This window comes from Triturus cristatus, chromosome 1_1, assembly GCF_964204655.1.
Source record: "Triturus cristatus chromosome 1_1, aTriCri1.1, whole genome shotgun sequence".
Lineage (NCBI taxonomy): Eukaryota > Metazoa > Chordata > Amphibia > Caudata > Salamandridae > Triturus > Triturus cristatus.
The window spans coordinates 139493673-139510376 of NC_140579.1; positions in this window are offsets into that span (position 1 = coordinate 139493673).

Sequence of the window (16704 nt, forward strand, 5' to 3'; positions counted from 1 at the left end):
GTGGCATTGAAATCCCGAGAAGCCTGTGTAGTAGATACAGTTGCATTATTTAATCATTTGGCAGATGGAGGACTTAAAGTATCCCCATCAAAATTACAGTTCTGTAAAAAGGAAGTACAATACCTAGGCCATAAAATTGAGAAGGGTTTGAGGAAAGTGACTACAGACAGAATCAGAATAATAAAAGGAATGAGAGCACTAATGACTCAAAGAGAAGGGAGGATGTTTCTTGGAATGGTTGGATATTGCCGTCAGTGGATCAGCAACTTTTCACTGATTGCAGAACCCTTGGTGTGACTGACGAAAAGTGATGTAAAAGACCCTCTTGAACTGAACAAAGAAGAGTTGAAGGCTTTTAAACAATTAAGAGACAGTTTGTGTGAAGCCCCAGCTCTTGGAATGCCTGACTATGAAAAGGAGTTTGAGCTCTATTGCAGTGAGAGAGATGCATGTGCACTTTCTGTGTTAGTACAGAAACATGGAAAATTAAGACGACCTATTGCATATTTTTCGGCTGTGTTGGATCCTGTAGCTGTGGCATTGCCTGGTTGTTTGAAAGCAGTGGCTGCTACCTGTAAGAGCTTGGAACAGAGTGAGGGATTTGTGATGGGATATCCTGTAAGAGTGTTTGTACCACATGATGTGGCAATCCTTTTAACCAGGAGCCGCACCCAATTTATGACGCATAGTCGTCTAACCAAATATGAGAAAGTCATTTTGGGAGCAACGAATGAGCCTTGTGAGGTGTCTCCATGTAAACCCCTCAACGTTGTTGTCCAATGCTGAAAATGTGGAAGTAAAAGATGACGTGGATCATGACTGTTTGGAAGTGCTTGACTATTGCACCAAGCCACGTCTGGACATAAAGGATGTGCCTCTGAAAGAAAGCGACTATGTGATGTTTGTGGATGGGTCATGTTTGCGAACAGATGAAGGGATTTTGAGTGCAGCATATGCAGTGTGTACTGTAGCGGCTGTATTGGAAGCGTCTTGTTTGAAAAGAGTGAGATCAGCTCAAGTTGCTGAACTGTTTGCGTTAACAAGAGCGTGCAGGTTGGGGAAGAATCTGAGAGTCACTGTGCTTACCGATAGCCAGTACGGCTTCGGAGTGGTGCACGACTTTGGGCATATATGGTCCCAAAGGGGGTTCTTGACCTCAAGTGGGACACCTATAAGAAATGCTGAAGTGGTCGGAAAGTTGCTTGAGGCTATACAGCTGTCTAAGCAAGTAGCAGTGATAAAGTGTGCTGCCCACTCGAAGACCGCTGACTATGTGTCGGCAGGAAACGAGTTCACAAACGACATAGCACAGTATTGTGCGCGCAATCAGAATTCGGTAAACAGAAACAGAGAAAAGGAAATGAACTCATGTCCCTTATTTTTTACTAACACTGTAAATACGTGAGAAGAGGTGAGACAGTTTCCGTAATGAGGCAGGAGCTGAGGAAAAGAAACAGTGGATAAAATCAGGATGCGCACCCAGAGAGTCAGACAGAGTCTGGGTTTATCGGGATGGAAGACCAGTCATGCCTAATAGCATGATCTCTACCATGGCACGGATGTACCATGGGCAAGCACATGTAGGAAGAGATGCTATGATCAGACTTTTCAAACAGACATGGTATAATGCCAAGTTTCATCTTGTAGCAGAGAGCCTGTGTCAGAGATGTCTCACATGTCAGCAATACAATCCAGGAAGAAAGACAGTGTGAGTTTGGGAACGATAGGACGAGAAGGAGGTCCTTTCACCAGAATGCAGATTGATTTCATTGAAATGCCCCCATGTAATAGACTAAGATATGTCTTAGTGGTGGTTTGTTTGTTTTCACGATGGGTAGAAGCGTACCCAACCAGAAGGAGTGATGGGGTTACAGTAGCTAAACTCCTATTGAGAGAGTTCATTCCTAGATTCGGTTTCCAAGTTACGATCGAGTCAGATAGAAGAAAGCATTTTCAGAATGAAATCATAAAATTGATTTGTGAAGCATTGAATGTACAACAAAAACTGCATTGTGCTTACCGTCCAGAGGCTTCTGGAGTGGTGGAACAAGTATATAGCACCATTAAAAACAGATTGGGAAAAATGTGTTTGGCCACAGGATTGAAATGGCCTAATGTCTTGCCTCTAGTGCTCATGACTATTAGATCTATCCCTGATAGGAACACGAGACTGAGTCCTCATGAGATTATTATGGGTGGGGCGATGAGACATGTTTTCATTCCTGTCAACAAACCACTGCCTATAACTGATGACTTTGTGTGGGATTATTGCAAGGGGTTGGCTGATTCCGTTCCTTCTGTGTTTCATGTTGGATCGGATGCCACCACCCTTGAAAAGAAGCCAGCTCATGATTTAAGTCCAGGAGACTGGGTAAGGATTAAAGTACATAGAAGAAGAAATTGTCTGGTCCCACGTTGGGGAAAACCGCGTCAAGTAATTTTGACCACGACAACGGCTGTGAAATGTGCCAGAGTAAAGAATTGGATTCATGCAAGTCATACTCTGCGAATTCCTAGTCCAGTGAATAGACCTGAAGAAGAATATTTTGGAGAATCCGATACCGGTTCCGAGTCGGACTCAGAAGAACACAGAGCAAGACCAACCGAAAGAAGGGAAGAGTTGGAACCAAGTCCAGAGAATTTACCATTAAGAAGGCAATTGTAGATTTCCGATACCAGTTCAGAGTCAGATCCTGAACATAAGAAAATATCAAAAGGCGTAAAGGAGACTATTGAAGAGACTATTAAGGAAATTCTTAAGAAGGAAGCTCCAAGTGCAAGTACAAGAGAAATTCCACCTGAGATCGTAGAAGTAGAAGGTGAGGAAATAGATACAGAAAGAGAGGGTAAGACTGTTGCGGAAGAACCTCGAGGAGGTATAGGGAAACCACACATCCAGGTAGAAGAAGGGACAGTTTGTCAGCAGGAAGATTGCGTGGAAGAAACACGAGGAGGGACAAAATTAGATAGGGAACCGGAAGTTGTGGAAGAAGAATCTACAGAAGGTAAAAGTCAAATTGAGACCGGATCTGAGGATAGTGAGGGAGAAGTACAAGAAGGACGAGTCCTGAGAAAGAGAGCCTGGAAAACCGAAAGAGGTGAAAAGGAAAATAAGCTGAAATGGCCAGCAAAGGAGGAGATTTGGCCAAATAAAGTAAAAAGACTGAGGTATCGATTGACACGAGTGAAGTCATCTAAAGCAGAACAAGTGAATGAGGTGTCTAGCCAAAAAAATCAAAAGACACTGATCAGACACACTTGGAGAAGGGAAAACGAATTAAGAAACCCAACCAGAGGTATAAGTCGCCGGAATGGATGTATGTGGCACTTCCTGAAGTACAAGAGGAAGCAGACAGCCAAGAAAGTCTAGGAGTGACTGTACCGGAAGTGGTTGAGGAGGAACAAGATTTGGAAATCCTGAGAGTTATCTTGTCCGATAGTGGAGAAGAGACGGATGTTCAGGAAATTCTGAACCAAGATTGTGAAAACCAAGTGAAAGATGATCAAATGCCAGACTGAAATTACAAAGGAAAGTTGAAGAGAGACTTAATTATTGGATAAGACATTAACTGGAAAGAACCAAGTAGGCGCTCAGAGCCTTGGGTTTAGACAAAACTAGTTGTGGGTGGACGAGGCCATGTCAAAAGACACTAATCATCATCTTAAACTCGTTGGTCGGAGGTGGGAGGAACATGGCGGCGGCAGGCTGACGCCCGTCGTAGGAGTCCTGAGACCAGCAGATAGGCGCAGCAAGCAATGCACGCTACACGATGAGGAGTTTCTTACCGTATAGGTGAGCAGATATCGGTTCTCTCCTACTTTATCGATTATCGGATAACTGGCTTTTCATTTTTATTTTCTCGCTGGCCGAGGCGTTGGGGTGAGGAGCCGATCCTTTGCGCTCGGAAGCACTAGGACCCTGGAGACACCCTGGAGATACGGAGCGGAGACTGACACGGACCCGGATGTTCCTCTTCGACGCTGAAGCAGCAGAGGCAGGGGTGCCGGTAGGGAGAGACGAAAGCTTTCGGGAAGCAGCGCGGAAAGGGAAGAAGATATCGGCGTTGCAGCAGACCGGAGAAAGTAGGAGAACGCTTTGGTGTAAGGCACGGGCTGCTGTAATATCGGTTCAGTTCCGTGGTCCGGTATGCCGCATTTCCTTTCCTTTTTGTCAAACAGGGACAAACAAGAATAACACTGGTAGTGAGCTTTCAAAAGGGGAGGGTGGTTCTTATGACTACATGGATCGGATTTCTGCGGAGACTAACTTAGGTACTCCCTGTAGCGCGGTGGTTGAAACTGAGAGGCGGGGTAGTGTTGAAGCGCATTTGAGGAGGAAAGATTCTAGTGACCCCCCTTTTGTATATACATCATCAATATCATCAAGATCACCACTAAGAGGTCGAAATAGATACCAATTGAGGTCTCAGCGTGAGCTTATGTCAAACGGGGTATTAGATTCAGGTCTTAAGGAAGGTCCAACCCCGCTTACTCCACTTAAGAAGAAGAGAAAGCAGGGAGATATTAAGAAAACAAAAGCCCCTAGGGGTTTACAACCCCAGAAAAATACACCATCACTTAAGACCTTCTTCAAAATTATGCAACAGGCTGGGGCTGGTGATGGGGGGGCTGTACCAACACAGGGGTGTAGTAGCAGTAGTTCTCCTTTAGAGCTGATAAACCGATATGCACCCTTAGAGAATATGTTAGTTACGGAGGGTGATGGTAGTGGGGCCCAGTCTTTGGCAGGTGACTTACCTCTATCCCAGCCCCAAAACTCGCATCCCTCATCAGGGGCTTCACCTATTCCGCCTGTAGATGGTTTGATGGATAATTCTGTTGGAGAGGGGAGTATGCTAGGTTCCCTGTTAAAGTCTTTGAAGGATGACCTTATGGCTAAATTCGAGATTTCTGAGAGTAATCAAAAGAGCATCCATGATAGATTTGATACTCTCGAGTCTAGGTTGGATGATATCTGTGCCCGTACTGGCTCGTTGGAGCTTAAAGTTTCTGCATTGTCAGAGTCGGTTCAAGAAAATATAAAGGTAATTAGCACCTTAAAAACGCAGAACCGGTCTCTCGAAATGGACATGGAACGGCTAGAGATGCAAGCACGCAGGAATAATCTCAGAATCCTGAAGATTCCGGAAGGTGAAGAGACAGGGGACATCAAGGATTTTGTTTGTAAACTCTTGAGGGATGGGGTCTTGAAAGACCGCCCCGATATCGTATTGGAGAGTGAAATACAAAGGGTGCACAGGGACCCATTCAGACTACATCCAGACAGAAAAGTCCCCAGAAAGATTCTGGTGAATTTCCAAACCTATAGTGTGAAAGAACTAATTTTAGGCAGATGTCTATCTAACACTAGTCTCCTCCACAATGCACATCCATATCAAATTAGATCAGACATTGGGGGGAAAACTGCACAGAGACAGTGGGAGTTGGGTTCTAGAATGCCAGAATTGAGATCCTTAGGTGTACAAGTTCAGATGAAATTTCCTGCTCTTCTGAAAGTGATGTGGAGGAACAAAATGCATAATTTTAGCCAGCCAGAGGATGTAGACATTTTCCTATCTAAGATAAAAGAAGAAGGACATAATGGGAATTGACTGTGAATATGAAATAAGATAGTTGAGGGGAAAACTGTTTCAGAAGGAGAGAGGTACGTGGGATAAAGAGGAGAAAGGAAAAACAAAAAAAAACAAAAAAAAACATAGATATGAGATAAAATAAAATAAACAAAAATATGGAACATAGGGATAGGTGTTAGGAATATATAATTAAATGTTTCTGCTGTAAGAATAACTGGCATATGAAGTAATATGTTTTGTGGATGGTAACTCCTATTTTGTTTTATGTTTTATTTGGCGTGATTTTTGCATGCTGTCGCCACTGGGGTCTGGGCTCCTGAAGAGGCGATTTCAACGCCAGGTGTGAAGGGAGGGTTCCTCATGGGAGGGTGTGGGAAGGGGGATTGGAGGGTTAGAAAATGTGTAAAATTGTTCTCATATTGCGCAAGATTGTTTCTTTATGTTAATTGCTCTAGATGTCTGGTAAGATCAGGACGGCATGAGTGGATCAGTTAAGATAACATTTCTCTCCTGGAACATCAACGGTCTAGGAGGCAGCAGGAAACAACGGAGGGTTTGTGAGTACCTAAGGGGTACGGATGCCCATTTTATTTTGTTACAGGAAACCCACCTAGAGGCAAAACTATGTGAACAGGCTTATCGCACATCAGGGTGGGTTCAGGATATATTATGTTCACATCAGACAGGTTGTACCAGAGGTGTTGCTATAATTCTTAGATCGAATAGAGGGATTAAAGTTCAGAAATGGGAAACAGACAATTCAGGAAGATGGTTAGTGGCGGCCCTATCTATAGCTGGATTGGTTTTCACGTGCGCAGTGTATTACGGCCCGAATGATGATGATTCGGGTTCCATTTTAAAATTGAATGCATGCCTCATACAGTATCCTGCCCCGGTTATTTTAGGGGGAGATTTTAATTTAGTTTTTGATGGGCAGGCTGACCGAACCTCAAGGGCGAAATATTGTGTTCCAACCAAAACTTTGTCATCTTTGAAGTATATGATGAAGGATTATACGCTTCTAGACATTTGGAGAGTGAAAAATCCAGTTCAAAGAGAGTATTTCTTTTACAGCAAGAAATATAAGCAATTTTCAAGAATTGATTTTTTTTTGGTGGATCAATCTTTGCTTTCTAATACTGTCTCGACTGCTTATATTCCGGTAGGCCTTTCAGACCACTCTCTGGTAGAACTTGTTCTTAGCTTAAATCTTATGAAAACAGTGACTAGATGGACACTTGATAGATCACTTCTCGCGGATGACAAAGTGATGGTTCTAGTAAGTACGGGAATAACCGAGTTTTTTTATTTTAATCTTGGTTCTACCACCGTACAAATGGTTTGGGAATCCTTTAAAGCTAACTTAAGAGGCTTGTTGAGCTCGCAAATGTCATACAGGAGAAAAATGCGTAAGAGAGAAGAAATAGATGATATTAAAGCCATAAAAGACAAAGATTTGGATTTACAAAGGGCTGCTTTGATGGACAGGGAGAGGATCCCCAAATTTGAGAGAGAACTGTTGGAACTACAAGCAGCGTTCAGCGCAAGGTGCGATAAGATCAATAAAGAAAAATGGGAAGCTAGTAGGCTGAAAAATTTTGAGTATGGTGAAAAGTGTGGAGCCCTTCTTGCCTGGAAATCAAGGGCGGATAGGGTTAGGAATAATATAAAGGCTGTAGTGCAAAGGGATTCTGGCCTATTAACTTCAGAGGATGATTTGATTAGAGATGAGGCGATGGGGTTCATGTCTACTCTATATCAAGAGGATACTAGAGTTGGATTGGGCGAGGTAGATGAATGGCTTAATTTGGTTAATCTGCCTCAACTGACAGAGATAGAGAAAATACACTTAGTTAGCGAAATCAGAGAGGGTGAAATTCTAGAACAATTAAAAAAAATGAGTAGAGGGAAAGCTGCTGGCCCGGATGGGCTCCCGATAGAAATTTATTCTGATAACTCTGAAATAGTTGTTCCCGTTCTGAAGACACTTTTTAATAGTATTCTTTTAAATGGAGAGCCTATCCCCCCATCTTGGTCGGAGGCTACTATAACTTTGTTAGTTAAACCAAACAAAGATCCACAAAAAATGGAGTCGTATAGACCAATTTCATTGTTAAATTCGGATCTAAAAATCTTTTCAGGGATATTGGCCACTAGATTGGCGAGATCCATTAAAACAATTGTACACCCCGACCAAAGAGGGTTTATACCAGGGAGGCAGCTCAACGAACTCACGTTTCAAGTTTTAGGAGCAATTGATTATGCTGAAGTAAAAGGGCTCCCGCTGGCCATTGTAGCAATAGACGCAGCCAAGGCCTTCGATCGGGTGAACTGGGGGTACCTTTGGGCCTCTTTGAGGAAGTTCGGTTTCCCTTTATTGTTCATTGAGGCAGTTAAATCCTTATACTCTGGACCTCGTGCAAAAGTCCTAGTGAATGGGGGGCTATCGGATTGGTTTAAAATTACTAGGGGTACAAGGCAGGGTTGCCCCTTGTCCCCATTATTGTTTGATCTTTATATAGAGCCTTTTGTTTGTACTCTTAGAAGTGATAACACAATTATTCCTTTTAAAATCGGCGAACTGGAGTTGAAAACCGCACTGTACGCGGATGATCTCTTATTGTATACGTCTAATCATGTTGAGGCAATTCCACGGCTTTTTGAACTAGCAGAGGAATTTGGAAGAGTCTCGGGGTATAAAATTAACAAGGAAAAAACGGATATAATGGGTTGGAATAATTTAATCCCGATAGAAGGGGCTAAACAAAAAATCAGATACTTAGGAATTTTTTTGACTCAGAAATTAGCTGATATTTCTAAAACTAGTTGGTTGCAAGTTGTTAAGGAAGTAAGTAAGCTAATGGTGAGATGGGGAAGTATTCCGCTTAATATTTACGGGAGAGTAAATCTCGTTAAAATGATCATCCTCCCCAAAATAACGTTTCTTTTTAATACTATCCCTTTATTATTTAATTATAAGGACATTGCCTCTCTGCAGGGAAAGATTAGTTCATTTATTTGGGCCACCAAATCGCCTAGGATAGCGTGGAAGAAATTGAGGAGGGGTTTGAATATAGGGGGATTGGCTCTACCTGACTTGTTAATATACTGCCATGCCTTTCATTTTAAGAATTTTAGAATACTGGTTAATAAATTGGACTCTTCTTCACAATGGCGTCTTTTTCAGGCTCTACTATATGACCAACCACAAGGTCTTGAGAGTTTTCTTCTTAAATTTGGAGACCAAAAATTTTTTAAAAAGGTCCGCCTCAAGATTCTATTAACAGCACTTAAAAATTGGGGATTTATTCGGAAAACTTTCGGGATCCCCTATTTCAATCAATATGCCCCAATTTGGGATTCCCCAGGCACTCCTGAATGCCTTTTAGATCAACTATCTCAGCCTCTTAAAGTAGCAGGGATCAAAGTATGGGGAGACCTGTGTTGTGAGTTTGGGCTTATGGATTGGGAGTCTCTAGCAAACCTAACGAATGGATCCCTAACCAGGTTTAAGTTTTATCAACTGTCTGCGTGGTGGGTTAGACAATCTCGGGGACTGACAGTGGATTTCCCAATCTTTGATTCTATTTGTAGGGTGGGAGGTTGGAAACGGGAAGTCTCGTTTTGGTATCAAACACTGGTTGGTTATGGGGATAGTTTAATATTTGAGATAGAGAAACTTTGGGGCAATGGCCTAATAGGGAATACGGAGGAGATACAAGAAATTTGGAGAGACTCGTTCCGCATGTCTCAGAGAATCATTAAACCCGCTAATTTGAGGAGAAACCATTTGTTTACAGCTTATAGGGTCTATTGGACTCCGGCAAAACTGTCCCGGGTCTCATCTAATAATTACTTTTGTCCAAGATGCAAATTTTCGGCAGCAGATGACACCCATATGTTTTTGAATTGTACCAGGATTTCCGGTTACTGGGGGTCTGTATGCCGTTTTTTAGAAGAGCTTTTAGGTGTACCAATCATTAGTTGTCCCAGATTGATATTTTTTGGTAGTATACAAGGATATAATACAAATATTGCTGCACAACTTGTGTTTTATGTGATCGTCATTGCCAGGAGAGAAATTTGTAGACATTGGAAGTCTGAGATTCCTCCTAAATTTGCTGATTGTTTGAGGAATATTATATGGATTAGCCAGTCAGATATTGCATGTGATCAAAGAAATTCGGAGACACTTTGGTCTCCTCTACTGGCCTGGTTAAAGAAAGTCTGATGGGTCCAATGATTAAGCCAGGGGTCTGTGGTCAATCCTTTCCTAGCACCAACGTGATTCCCAGTGGTAAACGGAAATGGATAAGGAGACAGCCCTTCTCTGGGGGAATCCGGCGGCTGCACATAGGCCCCGAGGGCAGGAATCGAAATGGTCAGTGTGGAGGGCCCGGATAGTTCCCATCTAGAGCAATCTGTATCTGGCGTATGTATGAGGACACAAAAAAAAAAAAAAAAAAAAAAAAGACACTAATCATTTCCGAAATGGCAAACACAGAAGGTAGAAAATCTACATGTGTGTTCCTTCGAAGATGGTGCAAGGTGTGTTTTTGTTGTACAGGATTACTAATGCTTCTATGGAGTGTATTAGCTTTAATAGTTTCATTTAAAGTAACATTCGAAACGATATACGGTCATACCGAGAATAATACGAATGTAGAAATGATTCATGATACTCATACAACTAGATCGATAGATAGAACGGATTTACATAAGGATAGGTCCATAACTGATTTTTCTAACAAAGGTTTTTCGAAGTTATTGTATGAATATGTAAAAACTATGGACATTAGAGACTGTTATGTCTGTATGCAGTTACCTGCATCAGTGTCAGAAGGTGTTACATATCACCACCTTCCTGTGACTTATGGAATAACATGTAGTGTGTTAGCAAGTTTGTTTTATAAAACAGGGAAATTAGAGTATTATTTCTCCGATGTAGATAACATTTTCTCACAAATACCTGTAGTTCCAGAATTGAATAAGATAAAGCCTGGTAAAGTTTTAGGTGAATATTTCTAAGAAACTAGAGAATTGACTTTAGAGGCAGTATTTAAAAATAATCTTACCTGTAGCCTAAAGAAGGAAGAAAATACCTTTTTGGACATGGTGGAAGAGAGGAGAATTAAGATGCAAAGAAAGATACCTGAGGGAAAAGGAGAGAAAATGGTTTGGGACATAGAAAGAGAAAAACATTTGAAGGGAGAAACCAGTCCAGCTTTGGCTTTAGATTGGCATCAGAAAGGGAAATTGTGTATCAGAAGAAATGAAACTGTGTATGATAACTATTTTATAGGTGCGAGTGAATGCCATGATACATATAGAATCATGGGAGGATGGGGATTTAAAGGATGAAACGATCCGGTATTCCCTGGGTTATATTTTATCTGTGGGAACAAAGCTTATTATCGGTTACCGGGCCATTGGTATGGCACATGTTATCTAGGCCTGGTCTTCCCAAAGATATTTCATGTGGGAAGGGGAAAAGATGGTGCGCATGAGATAGGCAGACAACTAAAACGTAGAAGGAGGGAAAGTTGGTCAGAAATTGTAGGGGATATTTTTGGAGCACTGATACCAGCCGTTGGAATATCTCTGAATGCACATAAAATCAGAAAATTATCTACAGTAGTGGATCATTTATCGACAAGCACCGCTGGAGGGTTTTTACTGGTAAATACCAAAATGGTAGCCATGAGAGCCAAGGTGATGCAAAATCGACTTGCCCTTGATATTATTTTGGCCAAAGAGGGAGGAGTTTGTGGAATGCTGAAAGTGCAACATTGTTGTACTTATATTCCTGATGAGAGTCAAGATTTAAAGACATACATTAAAAATATAACGGACTTGCATGAGGAGATTGTTCCATTGGAGGTTGAAAGTGTTTGGGAAAGGATTGGTAAAGGGTTTTCTACTATTAAGAACTTCTTAGTTAAATTAGGCAGTACATTTGTAGGCAAGATTCTAATCCCTGTGACTTGTGTGGTAATATTAGTATTAATATTGAAATTAGGTTGTGTATGTATAAAAAGAAGAACATTACAAAATAAAATAAAAAGAGAAATAACCAGAAAAAGAGAGAAAGAAAGAAAGGAAAGAGAAAGGGGAGATATAGAAGTAGAAGAATGGAAAGAAAGTATGTATAAGAAGGCAAAGGAGCATAAAATGGGGGACACATCGATGTAACATAACATGTTGTAAGGGAACTGAGACATCATTTCCATAAAAAATGTATTGAAATTTAGAGGGATTTGTGGTGATATTTAAAATCACCAAAGGGGGATTGGTGGAGCAGGTAAAACAAAATTTTGTATACCTTCTCTATTTTGCATGAAAATACTAATTACGTAACTTTTCTAATTACTAAAAGTATATTAATTGTTTGGCGTGGTCTAATTAACCAACCTCACACTTTAATAAACACAAATTTCACGCGGGACTAAAAGCAAATTGCATGCCGAGTAACCCTAATAAATAAATATGGTATGCATATTAACGGTAGATTGTGTTGATATAGAAAATTGCATGGTTATATTGCTTTTGTGATGTTTGCGTTCCTGCTGGTACGAAAAGGTGAGTATTATTGCTTTAAATGTTGCTATAAGCTAGGAAAATACTAATATATAAAGGGATTTGTGTGGGTTTAAACATTAGAATCTTCATTTCTGCATTTTAACTATTCTTTATGTTTGTTTAGCTTAAGTTGGTATTCGGGCCTACTAGGCCGCAATATCCAACATGGAGTTCAGAGGTGGCCACCGTCATGTGAGCGCGATGTCTACTGCGCAGACTGGGATGGCACTGAAGATCTCCAGGCGTCCTTTGGCCAAGTCACAGTGTTCCTCGTCAAGGATAGGAACGTGGAGGACTGCCAAAGTTCAACTCGTATGACTGAAAGAGAAAACAAAGGACACCTATTCCCAGTAGCTGTAATATGGATACTTCGGACCCTTTTGCATGAGAACTGTCCCAGCCATGGAATGACAACTTCTGTAGAGCATGGGAAACAAGGAACTTTTCGAAAGCCATCTGAATTTGCAAATTTGATGGCTTGACCAATGAGAGCCATTTCCAATGTAGCAAATGTACCATGTTACCCAAATTTTATTATTAAAGGGGGATTTGGCCAAAGAGAGAGGAGTTTGTGGAATGCTGAAAGTGCAACTTTGTTGTACTTATATTCCTGACGAGAGTCAAGATTAAAAGACATACATTAAAAATATAACAGACTTGAATGAGGAGATTGTTCCATTGAAGGTTGAAAGTGTTTGGGAGAAGAGTGGTAAAGGGTTTTCTACTATTAAGAACTTCTTAGTTAAATTAGGCAGTACATTTATAGGCAAGATTCTAATCCCTGTGACTTGTGTGGTAATATTAGTATTAATATTGAAATTAGTTTGTGTATGTATAAAAAGAAGAACATTTATACATACAAAAGGGTGGGTTGGTTGCGTTCCAGGAGCGTGATCCGAATCCCGTTGATCGATTTGCTTGCACGAGGGTCAGGTCCCTGGAAATCTTTGGGACTGTGTTGTGCAGGGCAAAAGAACTTTTCTCCGGACTGATTGGGTCTTAACCTGCCTTCGATTGGAGGGTTATATCGGAGGAGCTTTGATTTATGCAAGGCTAATAAGTTGCGGGAGGATGGTCACTAAAGTCCAAGATCAGGTAAATATAAATGTCATATTGAATTATGCTAATGTGATCAAAATTCTGATTGATAATAATGATGATTATGCCAATGAAGGTGAATTGAATTAGATAAACTAAACAATTATTAACAAAGAGCGAGTTTGTGGTTCTTTAAAAGATTCTGAGACTTTAAATGTGTTTTAGCTGGTTCTAAATCACCATCAACCAGTCCAACTAATTGGTCCTTCGACCAAGTGGTGGAGTGCCTTGATGTTAAAGTTAGGATTCTACAAGTACAGATGTATGATATGAAAATAATGTAAATATTTCTTCCTATAGGTAATAAGGTACCCCCACACATGTCCAGCGTTTCGCTTCCTCCTGTGTGCAGATTCGAGTGAGACGTATGAGTTTTTGTGTTATGGGCCCCACCAATGAATGTATGCGTGAAGGAGTAAGAGTGATGTCGGTTCTGTGACACAGGAGGATATGTAAATTTGCCCTTTCCCTCTGGAGCACACAAATTGATTCATTCAATCGATCCACCTTTTCTACCACTTGGCTAGCTTCTTCCCACCCATCAATCCATCCATCCATCCACCCACCCACCCACCCAAAAGGGCATCCATTCATATATCCAGCAATCCATTCATCCACTTTCTCTCTCTCCTTCTGAGTCTATGCACATTGGATGGAGTTCTGTCTTTGGGAATACAATCGAAGCTTCCAGCTGGAACCACTTCCCTTTCAGCTGCCAAAGTAGACTTCTCTTCAAAGGGACCTTAACATCAGAATGAGGGTCACTCACAAAGAGAGAACATGTCCGGGTGAGAGAAGTAGATGGGGAAGAAACAAGTGTTAGTGAAATTGCCACTTTAATATACAAGCCTTTAGTACGTTTTGTTGGAAATTATAAAAAATGAGAAACTATATTTAGCTTATTTAGGCAGTGTCTTGACTAACATGTGGAAAACATGTATGCATGTCTCAGTCTCTCACCTCCCACCAATACAAGTATTAATGGCGCAAGTTTAGCTGCAGAAAAATGCTTACTTTTCTCAAGCACGGTAGTTTTTATGCATCTGCTATCGCTTTTCCCATGTTTGACAGAAAAAGTAAGCCATCAGAATAGAAATGGAGAGCTATTAGTTGGCCAGAAACGTGATCTGTATTATTTTGCTCTGAGTGATCTTCATGAATGTGGCTGTAGTGTGCTCGCCATCCCATTTAATTCCCAGATCATGGATGCGTCTGAGCAGCTTTGCTCATGCCCACAGTGTGGTTTACTTTCTAGGGAGTGCTTCATAGTAATTTCAAGTAATGTGTTCTGGGACTGGAGGCACCTCTCTTCCATTACTCTCCGAGGGGAATACCACCCAGCATTAAACACCAGAATGGTGTTTGGAATCTTTCTTGTTGGTCTTTCTGGCAGCTGGTGAGGGACTTGTAATGCTGTGGGGAGTCGAGAAGATGTTTGAGAGGTGATATACCGTGAGGGCTAGGGTGTTTAGGAGGTATCTCCTGGGGTAGAGAAACAAAGCGGTCTACAGTATTAGCACAGCCTTCTGGTTCTGTGGAAATGCTGGTTGTACTATAGGTGGCAGAAAGGTATGGCTACTATAGAACGCTCTAGAGGCTCACCCAGAGTTTCAAATTGATCAGAGGTCTTCCTCCAGTTTAGTGTAGAAACACAGAATTAGCCTTCTGGTGCTTCTGAGGAAAGGCTGCAAGAACATTCTATGCATAATTTGTTGTGGAATATAGATATGAAGGTTGATAGACAATTTAAATAGGGGGTAGCTAACAGGTTTTGCTTGGGGTGTATATATGAAGGGCTTTGATGAGTGTCCTTTGGACCTGGGGATGTTGAGAGTATGGTAAATACTTAGGCCCTAGGATATCTTCAGTTTTTGACCTCCAGAGACAATATCTGCACAACTGATTGACCATATGTATGAACCCTTTCTAAATGTCCATTTCTGACAAACAGGAGTACAATTTATACACCAAACTGCTGAATCATAGCAAGCATTTGACATCTAGTAGTCAAAATATTGTTGGTTGCAGTGTGACTATGTTTGCATAGTAACGGTTCCTGGTGATAGGAATTGAAGTTTATACATTGTGTTTCCCTTTTCTCTTTTAGTCTCTTGTAGACCACTGCTACTTTAGAGTGTGGAACTTTATATGCATTTTCATGCCTGTCTGTTCTGTTTACTTCTGAGGTTTTCTACCAACTGCAGAGCCTGTTTTGCTCAATATTAGCTTTGTTATTTCTCAAGCATGTCAGTATGTATGCCTAGGGGTTTATTGTATTTCATCTTTGAAGAAAAGAAAAACAATAGCGTTAGTATCTTTGGTTACGCTCTCAGTTTTGAAAGAGTCGATCATACCAGCAGGAGTGAGAGAGGAGAGAGCTACGAGGGCTGAATACATGTTTTAAATAAAAAATGTTCCATTTATAGTATACATGTGCAAAGATACACAAAACGTCACATGCCTAACTGAGGGATCCTTATTAATGCTATCAATAGAGGCTTGGACCAGGAAGCAGGAAACGCATACTATTAACAGCTATATGAGACTCCTAACTGGAATTTATTTCATGTTGGATGTACCGTGGTTCTATCCAGTATGATTAAGAATAGTTGTGCTATCGCGGTACCAGTAAATTGTTATTCATTTTAGTTCCATATTACCAGAGCACTCTCATTATGTGTCAAACTTCTATAAGGTTTCTTAACTCCCACACCTGTAAACAGTAGTATTGACTGAGCTGTTCTTCACACCTTCTGGATTGCTTGAAAATGCCCCATTTGCCCACTCTTTTTTTCAAAATTTTCTCGGTGGGAGAAACCCAACAAACCCCCCGTAGGTGGTTCAAGCTTGCTCGCTACACTCGCTTGTCACAGTGAAGTATGACAGTTGTTTTAGGCTTCACCACTTTCAAATGTCACCAGCCGCCACTGTCTCTGGACTCTCCCAGGTGTCTAGTTTTCAGAAATGTTTGGGTTTGGCAGGTTTTCCTAGAAGGCCACCGAGCCTGGGACCAAAAACGCAGGTGACCATCTTACAAAACCAGGTCATTTTGTGATAGATAATTCTGTTCCCTTGCAAAACCAGGTTGTTTTGTGATAAATAATTTTGATGTCTCCACAATACGTTTTGGGCCATTTCTTGTTGCAGGCACTAGGCCTACCCACACATTCTTATCAGGAGACCTGGAGGAACACTGGGTGGTAGGAAATGTGTGCCAGTGCTGTGATCCCACAACTTTCCCACACAGAAATGTGAGGAAAAAGTGAATTTTTTCAGCTAAATTTGGGGTTTGCAGGGGATTCTGGGTAAGAAAACATTGGGGGATCCACGCAAGCTCCACCTCCATGAACTCCCTCAGAAATCTCTGAGTTTGGTAGGTTTCCTTGGATGGCCACCAAGTCTGGGACAAAAAATGCAGGTGGCCCCTTTGCAA